Source organism: Oryctolagus cuniculus, chromosome 8 (genome assembly GCF_964237555.1).
Source record: "Oryctolagus cuniculus chromosome 8, mOryCun1.1, whole genome shotgun sequence".
Classification (NCBI taxonomy): domain Eukaryota; kingdom Metazoa; phylum Chordata; class Mammalia; order Lagomorpha; family Leporidae; genus Oryctolagus; species Oryctolagus cuniculus.
In genome coordinates, this window is record NC_091439.1 from 47871625 (window position 1) to 47884261 (window position 12637).

The following is a 12637-nucleotide window of genomic DNA, read 5'->3' on the forward strand; positions in this document are numbered from 1 at the left end:
AGCTCTCTACTGTGGCCTGGGAAGGCAGTGGAGGATGGCCCAAGTGCTTGGGCTCTGCACCCACATGGGAGACCTGGAGGAGGCACCTGGCTCGTGGCTTCAGATCGGCACAGTGCGCTGGCTGTAGCAGCCATTTGGGGGAATGAACCAACAGAAAAGGGAAGACCTTTCCCTAACTCTCTCTCTCTCTCTCTGTCACTGTCAAACTCTGCCTGTCAAAAGGAATAACTGCACTAACTACCCATTCAGGACTTCTGTCCTCAAAGAGTTGTATTATGAGAGTTAATAGTAAACCTTTTTTTCAATGATTTATTTCATTTTAGTGTATTAAATGGAGGATATTCTTATGTCTCATAAGTCATAGTTATGGCTAAGTGCTCACAAAAGATGTATCATTCTTGGGTTTTTCTTTAAAGTTAATCAAGTTTCTCAAAAAATGAATGTTTAAAAAAAAGAAGCGAAATCAACTTTGAGATGCAATGACTGAACAGCAGTATCTTAACTGTTGAGGAACAGATTTTTTTAATATACAATTTGTTGAACTCTTTATTTAGTATACAGTTAATCTTCTGTGTATAAAATTAATTGACAATAGATATTAGTTAATACCTAAGACTGGGAACAAGAGAGGGAGGAGGAAACGGGGTGGGAGTGTGTGTGGGAGGGCAGGTATGCTGGAATCTCCATGTTCCTAAAGTTGTATTTATGAAATGCATGCAGTTTGTAATCCTTAAGTAAAAGGTTTTCTTGTGAGAGAAGAAGAGAGGCCATCAAGAGTAGCAATTATGCATGATTTTAGCTGTTGCATAAGAATGTTGAGTTTGGATCATTTTTATCATTGGAATGCAGACATCTGTAATGATCAAAATAAATAATTACATTGTTTTCAGAGATTCAGAAGGTTACCAGACTCTTGTTTGATGGATATCCCATTATTTCCTTTATCTTCCATGGGCCAATACTCCCACTTCTTTTGCATAATTTTCATTTACGTTTCTTACAATTAAGTCTATCCTGTAAATCAACTCAGTTTATCTAAATAGGCCCAAATTTCCCTACCTTTCTCTGAACACAGAGTCAGAGATATCTGAACCTGTGCCTCTTGAATTGCAATTCCTAAGATCCCAAATAATGTCCCTTTTACTTGTGTAGTGTCTGAATTTGAATTGAATAATGATATAGAGAAATGTGAAATATTATATCAGAAGTCTTCAAAACATTCATGGAAAGAATGCCTTAGGGGAAAAATGTGCAGAGATATCAAATTTTTGGCACCAAAATAAGTTTGTCCTTTAATTTTAATTTCCACGAACTTTTTGAAGGGCCTATGTATTAACATACCAGATATATACAGCCCATTCATTAAATTGCTATAGACCAGCATCCTAAATTTTTTCTATAATCCAGATGTCTAGTTCAGAGGCTACACATGACACACTCCTATTATATTTAAATATCTTTACATATAACTGAAAGAATCTGGAATAGACTCTCTGAAATCTTTCTGAGTTCTCAATAAAGGTCTTTTGGTCCTATCTATCTTTTATCTGAATTTTACCCTGAGGCTTTGCGTATTATCAGAGTCCTGGATTTTATCTTTTCCCAGAAGCCATTTCTATCATGGAGATCCTTATTTTCTGAACAGACTCTTAACAAGAAGCTTTATTTTAGAATCAAAGAATCTCTCATTTCTTTATGCTTCATTTAAGTTCTGTCTGAAAACTGAGCATATCCTTTTTTTTTTTTTTTCCACAAAAGATAAACGTACTTCTTTTTTCCTAGGAAACTAGGTGACATGTTTAATCTTCTGCCTGGAATCTCCTTAGCCAGATACAAATATTTGTTAGTTTCTCTTTCTATGTTAACAGTTTGCAGGTTACAATTATGACTTGTTCTTCCAGAACACAGGTTGGGGCCTCCTTCCTTTAGCCATCAAAGACAGGTCAAACCTCCGATGGCATTTTGAGGCTCTTGTAGCCTGTCCACTGGCTAGCCACAGAGTCGTTGTTGCTTGGTTAAAGTATTTCTGATGACAACATCCTGCCTCTAGGCACAGAATGCTATGTTCATTATCTATGCCTAATAATTCTCATGAGTATATGGATTGACTGAGTTTCAGTAGGACAGTTTCTATACTGGTCGTTCTTGGAATCTCTTACACAGAGAAAAGATTGTTACTGGGACTGTATCTGTTGCCTAAATGACTTGTCTTGATGTTTCTCTTTCTAAACTTTTTCTACAATGTTTCATTCTCCAAATGGCTTCTTTTTCCAAAAAGAATCTGAACTTCATGTAAGGTTATTCAAAACTACAAGAGACTGTGTTCCTAGATTTTGTATTTCTAACAAAAAATTATCAGAAGTTTCCAAAGCAATTCACCTAAACATGAAATAAGCGCAGTACCACTTCTATCGTATTCTATTATCGAACATCCTAGAATTTTCTAGAATCAAGGTGTTAGCATACTACATAATGATAGAAATTCTGTGAAGTTCCTTGGAGATAATTTAAGTAACAAAATAGTATCTTTGTGATTAATAATGATTTTTTTCCTTTTGTAGGATGTTTGAAGATGATTTTACAAGTTGAATACCTGTATTTTTCACACTTTTTGAGAAGGTAATAGAATCTAAAAAAGCAAGAGAAAGATGGATGAGGGAAAACAGTAAGGAAAGTGAAAGGTTAAAAATAGTCATTTGTAGATGTTTCTGTCAGAAATCAATAAAGGACAAAGCTGGAAGGTGAAAACTTCCTTGAGATACATGAGCAACTAGAAAAATTCCAACAGCAAATTTTTTAATGCCAAACCTTGCTAGACAAAGTGATTTTTGAGTAGGAATACGGTGCTGAATGAAACTGGTAATGTAGAAAAGTAAAGCATTATTGATAACTTATAGAAAGCCATTAATATTGTTGATGATATAGATGCAAATGCTTTAGGAGAGCAAAATTGTATATCTTTAACACACACGTGAGAAAATTTACCACACTGTGCATTCTTATATAACCATTGCTAAAAGTGGCATAAGTGAATATAATTAGATATTCCTGAATAGATGAATGACCTGTTAAACAGTGATTCAAACTACTGGAAATATTTGAATTTATTTATTTGACTGCAGTGGCATTCAGATTTTATAGATCTGTAATTACTGAAAATATGTTTAAAATGTCTGAAAAACTATGAAGCTAGAAATGAATGTGTCTACAGAAATTACAATGTTACAGAAAGTCTTATGGTTTAATTTCAAGAAAATATTTTTTTTTGACAGGCAGAGGGACAGTGAGAGAGAGACAGAGAGAAAGGTCTTCCTTTGCCATTGGTTCACCCTCCAATGGCCGCCGCAGCCGGTGTACCGCGCTGATCTGAAGGCAGGAGCCAGGTTCTTCTCCTGGTCTCCCATGTGGGTTCAGGGCCCAAGCGCTTGGGCCATCCTCCACTGCACTCCCTGGCCACAGCAGAGGGCTGGCCTGGAAGAGGGGCAACCAGGAAAGAATCCGGAGCCCCAACCAGGACTAGAACCCAGTGTGCCGGTGCCTCAGGTGGAGGATTAGCCTATTGAGCCGCAGCGCCGGCCCTCAAGAAAATATTTTTAATAATTCTGGAGCAGGGACTGGCTCCGAGGCGCACTAGGCTAATCCTCCACCTGCTGCGCCGCATCCCATATGGGTACTGGGTTCTAGTCCCAGCTACTCCTCTTCCAGTCCAGCTCTCTGCTGTGGCCTGGGAAAGCAGTGGAGGATGGCCCAAGTGCTTGGGCCCCTGCTACCACATGGGAGACCAGGATGAGGCACCTGGCTCCTGGCTTCGGACTGGCGTGGCTCTGGCCGTTGTGGCCATTTGGGCGGTGAACCATCAGATGGAAGACCTTTCTCTCTGTCTCTCTCTCACACTGCCTGTAACTCTACCTGTCAAATAAATAAATAAAAAATCCTTAAAAAAATAATAGTTCTGGAGCAGACATTTGGCATAGTGGTTAAAATGCCACTTGGAAGCTTGGGATACCTGCATCCCGTAAGTGCATCCCATATGCAAGTATGTGCCTTTGTTGAAGCCTTAGCTCTGTTGTCCTCCAGCTTCCTGCATAGGCACACTCTGAAAGGCAGCAAGTGTTAGATCAAGTAGTTAGACCTTTGCCACCTACATGGGAGAGCTGGAATGACTTCTCAGCTCCTAGCTTTGGCCTGGCTAGCCCTGGCCTTTGAAGTTATTTTGGGAGTGGATAAGGAGATTGGACATCTCTGTTGTTCTCAGCCACCTTCCCACCTTTCTCTCCTTCCTTCCATCTCTCTCTCTCTTTCTCTCTTTCTCTCTTCCTCCTTCCCTCCCTCCTTGCCTCTGATAGGTCTCCCATGTATGTGGCAGGGGTCCAAGCACTTGTGCCATCTTCCACTGCTATCCTAGATGCATTATCAGGGAGCCGGATAGGAAGTGGACCAGCCAGGACTTGAACAGGCACACATAATGGATGTCAGTACTGTAGGCAGAGGCTTATCTTTCTACGCCACAGCTCTGGCCCCACAAAATTCATTTTGATGGTACACAGTGGTGTAGGGAGAAGTTATTTGGGAAAAGAAAAAGAAACAGAATGCAACAAAGGTAGAATGAGATGGGTGATGTAGTGCAGGGGTTTAAGTGACCACTTGTGACACCCACATCCCATTTTTGAATGGAAGTGTTTTTCCACTTCTAATCCAACTTCACCCGGGAAGGCAGCGAATGGTTGCTCAAGTGCTTGGGCCATTGTTACCCACATGGAAAATCTAAATGGAATTCCTGGCCCCTAGTCAGCCAAGCTTAGCCCTGTTGCTGGTAAATGGGGAATGGACCTGAAATGAACCTGAAGATGGAAGATACAACTCTCTCTCTTTCTCTCAATCTCTGTGTGTATGTGTGTGTTTGTGTGTGTATGTATGTGTGTGTATATGTCTGTGACTTTTAAGTAAATAAATGACCTCTTTAAAATAGTTGTAATTAGTTTAAAAAAAAAAAAACTATCTAGATGTACTTTTGCAATTCATGACTGTGAGACTGTCTTCAAGTTTAATTTTTTTTTTTTTTTTTTGACAGGCAGAGTGGACAGTGAGAGAGAGAGACAGAGAGAAAGGTCTTCCTTTGCCGTTGGTTCACCCTCCAATGGCCGCCGCTGCAGCCGGCGCACCGCGCTGATCCGATGGCAGGAGCCAGGATCCAGGTGCTTTTCCTGGTCTCCCATGGGGTGCAGGGCCCAAGCACCTGGGCCATCCTCCACTGCACTCCCTGGCCACAGCAGAGAGCTGGCCTGGAAGAGGGGCAACCGGGACAGAATCCGGCGCCCCGACCGGGACTAGAACCTGGTGTGCCGGCGCCGCAAGGTGGAGGATTAGCCTATTGAGCCACGGTGCCGGCTCTCAAGTTTAAATTTTATTCCTCATATGCAGATGTCTTGGTCAATATATCCCATTCTGACTTCTGTTTCTGGCTTTGCTTAAAGACCAGTTTCCCAGGAAATGGATGTCATTGAACAAAAAGTAGAATAGGCTTAAATTAACAAAGGGGAGAGTGATCCAACATGGGAAGTGAGATACTCAGCAGACTCATAGAATGGCAGATGTCCTAAATAGCACTCTGGCCTCAGAATCAGCCCTAAAGGCATTCGGATCTGGCTGAAAAGCCCATGAGAGTATTTCAGGCATGGAAAGCCAAGACACTCTGGCAAAAGATCTCTGTGAGTGAGATCCCAGTGGAAAGAACAGCTCTTCAAAGAAGGAGGTACCTTTCTCTGAAGGGAGGAGAGAACCTCCACTTTGACTATGACCTTGTCTAAACAAGATAAGAATCGGAGAACTCAGAGGGCTTCCATAGCCTTGGAAACTCATGACTGGTGCATAGGGAGATTATTGATGCCATAGACAGGAGTGTCAATTGGTAAAGTCAACAACAGGAGTCACTGTGCACTTACTCCTCATGTAGGATCTCTGTCCTTAATGTGCTGTGTATTGAGATTTAATGCTATAACGAGTACTCAAACAATATATTTCACTTTGTGTTTCTATGGGGGTGCAAACTGTTGAAACCTTTACTTAATGTATACTAAACTGATCCTCTGTAAAAAAAAAAAAAAAAAAAAAAAAAAAAAAGGAAAAGAAAGAAAGAAATTATCAACTCCCAGCTTGACTCTCACTGGGATTAAACATGACAATAGGTCTGATCTGATTTCATCATCATTTAAAAAAAATCATCTATTATTTTTCACTTTATGTTTCTGTGTGGGAGCAAACTGTTGAAATCCTTACTTAATGTATACTAAGCTGATCTTCTGTATATTAAGATAATCGAAAATGAATCTTGATGTGAATGGAAGGGGAGAGGGAGTGGGAAAGGGGAGGGTAGTGGGTGGGAGGGACGGTATGGGGGGGGAAGCCATTGTAATCCATAAATCGTACTTTGGAAATTTATATTCATTAAATAAAAGTAAAAAAAAAATTAGGTAAGAAGTATATACAGATATTATATGCTGTAAAAAAAATGAAATCCTGTGTTTTGCAACAGATGGATGCAACCGGAAACCATTATACTTAGTGAAATAAGCTAGTCCCAACAACACAGATATCACATGTTTTCTCCAATTCGAGGTAACTAATAGAGTATCTAGAATGGAATGTATTGTATGAAATGGGCATTTTAAGATTCGATGATTGTTTACAGCCCTTGTCTCTTCCATTGAGGAGCAGTGTTTGTTGTACTCTTTTACTTAGTGTAGAGTTAACTATACAATCACTAAGTATACTGAAAATAGATCTTTGTAAAAATTAAGAGTGGGAATGGGAGAGGGAAGAGCAAGAAGGGCTGGAGTGTGGGTGGGAAGTATCCCAATGTTCCTATTATCTGTATATATGAAATACACAAAACTTGTATAAGGTAAATAAAATTTAAAAATAGATTTTAAAAAAAAATTACAGCAACACTATAATGGCTTTGGAGTAACTGAAAATCAAGATAAAAAATAATTTGCTTATTTAAAATTCACCTTTTAGCAAGTAGACTTTTCTTCATTAGTGTATTTCCCAGAAAAACACATTTTATAATAACATGAGTAATATGTTAAGTATCAAATATAATTGCAGCTTTTATTCAAAGAATGCTAAAGTATAAAGGCACCTATGAATGTAATGGCCTTAAGTTTTCTTTCAGCTTCACTTCTCATTATTAAAGCTTCTTCCAGCCTCCAGGTTCTTGACCTCCTTCTAGCCTACTTCCTTACAGAATCCACAGGACCTAACATCAGAGCCTCCTCCCTCCCTTATCTTAGGACATTTACTTTGTAATGTAGTTTATTCTTCTGTCCCTTTGAGATGTAAATATTTTCCAAAGGCTCCTGCTGGTTTTGCAGCCTAGTGATGTCTCCTTCCAGAACAGGAGGGCTAACCCTTTAAAATGAAATCAACAAGAAAGATCCTGTCCCTAGAGAAGCCTAACTTCAGTGGGTATCTCACTCACAGCTCTAGCCCTACTTCTGGCCATCAACATGGGAAGCTTATTGTTCCTTGGTGTAAATTCAATCAGTTAACACAGAGGTTCATTGCAATTGCTAGATAAATTTAGTATACACACTATGTATCACGATTGATGCTGTCAAAATTCTCTTGCCTGAGGAGTCCTCATTGCTTCTCTTGGGAAGATGCTTGTCATTGGTTGTATCTGCATTGCCATCTGAAAGTGTGAGATTCCTTTCTCTCTAACATGTGCACCACATTGAATATTTTTATTCAAATACACATATAAAGTTTTCTAGATTCAGAAATTTGTTTGTAGTTACAAAGACTTCCCATGACAATACTGGCTGGCTGGTAGCTCCTGAACTGAGTAGACCTGTTGAAGCTACTTAACAGTCAAGAGACACTGAATTGTAAGAAGGCTCCTCCCTCAAGCTCTCTGTTTTGTTGTTGTTATTGTTTGTTTGTTTTAGAATGATAACTTCATGGAAGTTATCTCTAAATATAAGAGTCTACTACTGAATAAACACGGATGATATGGGCTTTAATTTTTTTTTTCTGTTTTTTTATTTAGTAAATATAAATTTCCAAAGTACAGTTTATGGATTACATTGGCTCCCCCACCACCACCACAATTTCCCTCCCACTCACACCCCTCCCATCTCCGGCTCCCTCTCCCATTCCATTCACATCAAGATTCATTTTCAATTATCTTTATATACGGAAGATCGATTCAGTATATATTAAGTAAAGATTTCATCAGTTTGCACCCACACAGAAACACAAAGTGTAAAAATACTGTTTCTGTACTAGTTATAGCATTACTTCACATTGGACAACACATTAAGGACAGATCCCACATGAGAAGTAAGTACACAGTGACTCCTGTTGTTGACTTAACAATTTGACACTCTTGTTTATGGCGTCAGTAATCACCCTAGGCTCTAGTCATGAGTTGCCAAGGCTATGGAAGCCTTTTGGGTTCGCCGACTTTGATCTTATTCTGACAGGATCATAGTCAAAGTGAAAGTTCTCTCCTACCTTCAGAGAAAGGTACCTCCTTCTTTGATGGCCCCGTTCTTTCCACTGGGATCTCACTTGCAGAGATCTTTCATGTAGGTCTTCTTCTTCTTTTTTTTTTTTGTTTTGTTTTGTTTTTGTTGTTGTTGTTGTTTTCCCAGAGTGTCTTGGCTTTCCATGCCTAAAATACTCTCATGGGCTCTTCAGCCAGATCCAAATGCCTTAAGGGCTGATTCTGAGGCCAGAGTGCTATTTAGGACATCTGCCATTCTATGAGTCTGCTGTGTATCCCGCTTCCCATGATGGATTGTTCTCTCCCTTTTTGATTCTATCAGTTAGTATGGGCTTTAAAATTTTGCTAATATTACTTTATGCTTGTAAAAATGGGAAGCCTGGAATGTTGCTTGGAGACCTTTCTCTTCAAAAGCTAATATCTTTCATATTCAAAATGGATGTTTTTCCTTGCCTGAAAAGCATTCTTTTAGTTTGGATACATCAATAAATTTTCTGGAACTGATAGGCTATATCCCAACCAACCAAATGACTGGCCTTGACTGGGTAAAAATCACTCTAAGAAAAAATTATTTCAGTAACCAGGAGAAAATATTGGAAATAAAGATAGAAGAGGGAATGTGAAATTAAAGGCAATTTTCCTTTTCTCTGCTGTCTTCTTACCCTCTGCTTCCCCTTCATCAACTCTTTGTCATTTCAGCCCCCAATTTACTATACTGAAGTAGTGTCTTGTGATAATCATTTATAAATGTGAATTTTCTTCATTAATGTGTTTCCCAATAAAGAGGATGAGATCACAATCTCTCTCGCAGGTAATAATTTTCCTGCCCTGTTTGAAAGTGCATGTTTGTGTGCCTCATGACCTAACCCTGAATCTAACTCATATGTTTATCTGGATTGTGTCTATCTTGGGACTCTCATTCCTGTAGCAGTTAAGTCTCATTTGGGACACCTGCATCCTCTATTGGAGTGCCTGATTCAACTCCCAGCTATGTTGCTTCTGATTCAGCTTCCTGCTAATGTACATCCAGAAGGCATATTCTGCCTTTCAAATAAAATGAAAATCAGCAAATAAAAATATCTTTCTATGTATACACCACGTGGGGAGAACATACACATGGGATGTAGAGCCGATCACCAGTGGAAACTTGGACTGTCACTGTTTAAAAGTAGTTGGGTGGGGGTAGCTGCATTGGAAACCTGGGAACAGGCAAACAAATAAGGTGTTTGAATAAAGTTTGCAAATTGCCACACAGTTGATGCTTTCTTGTCTCAATGTGAGGGAAGGTTGGACTGTTGCCAGAAAATCTGATGCCATTGAGATCTGGATCTCCTGTGTAATTTACACTCCTTTCTTGCCAGCTGATATTACTCACTGAAAGTGTCCTTTTTATAGCACTACAGAAGATTGCAACAGTACTCTGCAACATGTTTCAAATGACAGAAGCCCAGTGGAAATACACTCTGGCATCCGCTCTGGCATCTGCACGAAGTTCTGAAGCCAGCAGATGTATCTCCTTTGATAGAATAAATACTCTAGGGGCCATAAGATGATCCTATCAATGGACAAGGTACCAAGGTATTTGACCAAGGTAAATTGAGTACTGTCCCTGCCCCACAAGATCTAAGGGAAGATCCAAGGGCATTAGAAAACCACTAAGGCCTTTCCACTAAAGATAACTGGAAAAGTTGCAGGTAGTATAACTCTTTACAAAAATCTAGTTTGTTTTTTTTTTTTATTGATAAGGTAAACAGTCATTAACAGCACTTATATGAAAGAGGTTGGACCTTAGGAGAGATAGTATGTGAATGCTTCTCTAGGAGGCAAGAAAATTAATTTTCTGTTTTCCAATTTCCTGCTGCCTGGAGAACACAGACTAATATCTTCATTGATTACCAGCCATGATTCTAATAAATTCTAACAGTTTGAAAGAGAAAATGTATCTGCTAATTAAGCTTTGTACAATGTGTGAACATACAGTCAACATTATTTGGATGCTGAACTTCAGAGTTTATTTTATAGTGCCTAATAAGCACATATTTAGAAAAATTGTAGCTCCAATTTTGGATTGAGCAAATATTTGCTCCCCAAATTCATGCAGATGCTTAACTCCCAAAATCTTAACATCAACTGTTAATGGAGTAATGCTAATAATTAACAGATGAGGGTGGAGGCTTGATCTAATTGTAGTGGCTAGGAGATAAAGCCAGTGAGAGTTCTTTAGGCTCAGGGACCTATCTTTGTTACTTGTATCTCTTCTGCTTCCTGGCTCACCAGGAGATCACACCTACACAAATGCTATGCTACTGGCAGCCATTATAAGTGCCAGACTAATGAACTGTGAACCACTAAACTGCAGGCCAAAATAAACCCTTTTCTTCCCAAGAAGGTCCTTTTAGATATTGTATTTGAAGAAGAGAAATGTTTACTAATATAGAAAGTTCATATCAAGATGTATGTTGGTAACTGAAGTCATGGAGCAGCCTAAGGAATCAATTTATTGGGAAAGTTTAGGAGAATTTGGAGGGACATGCTAGCGAGAAACCTAGAATACAATAAGCAGAGAGCATTGTGGGCAATTCTGGTGAGGGCTTCAAGGACCAGAATGCTGGTAGATATGTGGATGGTAGAAGCATGCTGATGAATTTTAAGTGGAAATGAGGATTCTATTGGGATTGGATTAAAAGCCACCCTGGCTAAACCATGACAAGCAAACTGACAGTGTTTTCATATCCTGAAACGTCATGAAAGGCTGAATTTAAATACGGCAGAAAAATTATTCAGGCTGTAGAATAGCTGTTATTGCTGCTGATAGTAAGTTTATAGTGAGAATCAGGGGTAAAAAGTAGAGATGGAAAAGGAAGGCAGAAAAAATGTTCAGGACAGAATGGAGAGGGGAAACCTTTTGCTGAAGGGATTGGTTCAGGTAAAAGAGAACCAAGTGGGTCCAGCACTGTGGCATAGTGTGTTAAGCCACCACCTGTAGTGCTGGTATCCCGTATGGGTCCTAGTTTGAGACCTGGCTGCTCCACTTCTGATCCAGCTCTCTGCTATGGCCTGGGAAAGCAGTATAAGATGGCCCAAGGCATTGGGCCCCTGCACCCACATGGGATACCCAGAATAAGCTCCTGGTTTCTGGCTTCTGATGGGCTCAGCTCCATCCGTTGCAGCCACTTGGGGAGTGAATCAACAAATGGAAGACTTCTCTCTCTCTTTCTCTCTCTCCGCCTCTCCTTCTCTCTTTGTGTGTAACTTTCAAATAAATAGATAAATCTTTAAAAAAAGAGGGAGAGAGAGAACCAAGTGTAATTGGGCAAGATAATGGGAAAGAGACCTCAAAGGCATTCCAGAGATCTTCAGGCTGCCCTTCCCATTTCAGGCCTAGAGACCTGGAAGAGCAGAATAGCTTCCTAAAACCCCAGGACCCGCTCTGAATTCAGGCTTACTGGCAACGTTCTTGTTTGTCACTGCATCCCTGACTCAAGCAGGTCCTTGAGTGGCTCCTGCAGATGGCAGACCTTGATGTTCTCCACATGATGCTGGTTTGGCAACTGTGCAGAAAGCGTGCACTAAGGGATTATGTCATCTTCACTGACTTTTGAAAAGAAACAGGAGGAAACCAGGCAGCTGTGCTGTAGGGCTGGAGCCCCTGAATAGAGCAGTGAGTAAGGTAGCTGTTAGAGTGGATCTATAGATGAGACTGCAGAGAAGCAGAGGTGCCAGAAATATGAGACAGCCACTAAGAAAATCTGTGAGTAGTATGTCATACAAGCCTGGAAAAGCTGCAAATGTCAGCATGTGGTCTAACAGAGTAGCCATGTGGACAAAAACCAAAGAAGTTGGAAGGCATGAAGGCCACCACCCAAACTGCACAGGATGTCTCAGACAACTGCGGGCCCAGACAAAGATCAGCTGCAGTGATAGAGCTGCAAAGTGCCTCCACGAAGGCAATGCCAAGGAGAAATGAGGGGTAGACCTGCTGCAGAGTCTCCACCAAGGCAGTGCATAGTGGGTATGTGGAGATGTGGATCCAATGTGTGGGAACTGGACAGCTATGACCAGAAAAGCTGCAAGAGTGGAACTTCTCAGCTGTTGGCACAATAGCCCCCAATATAGTATGCATAGGAT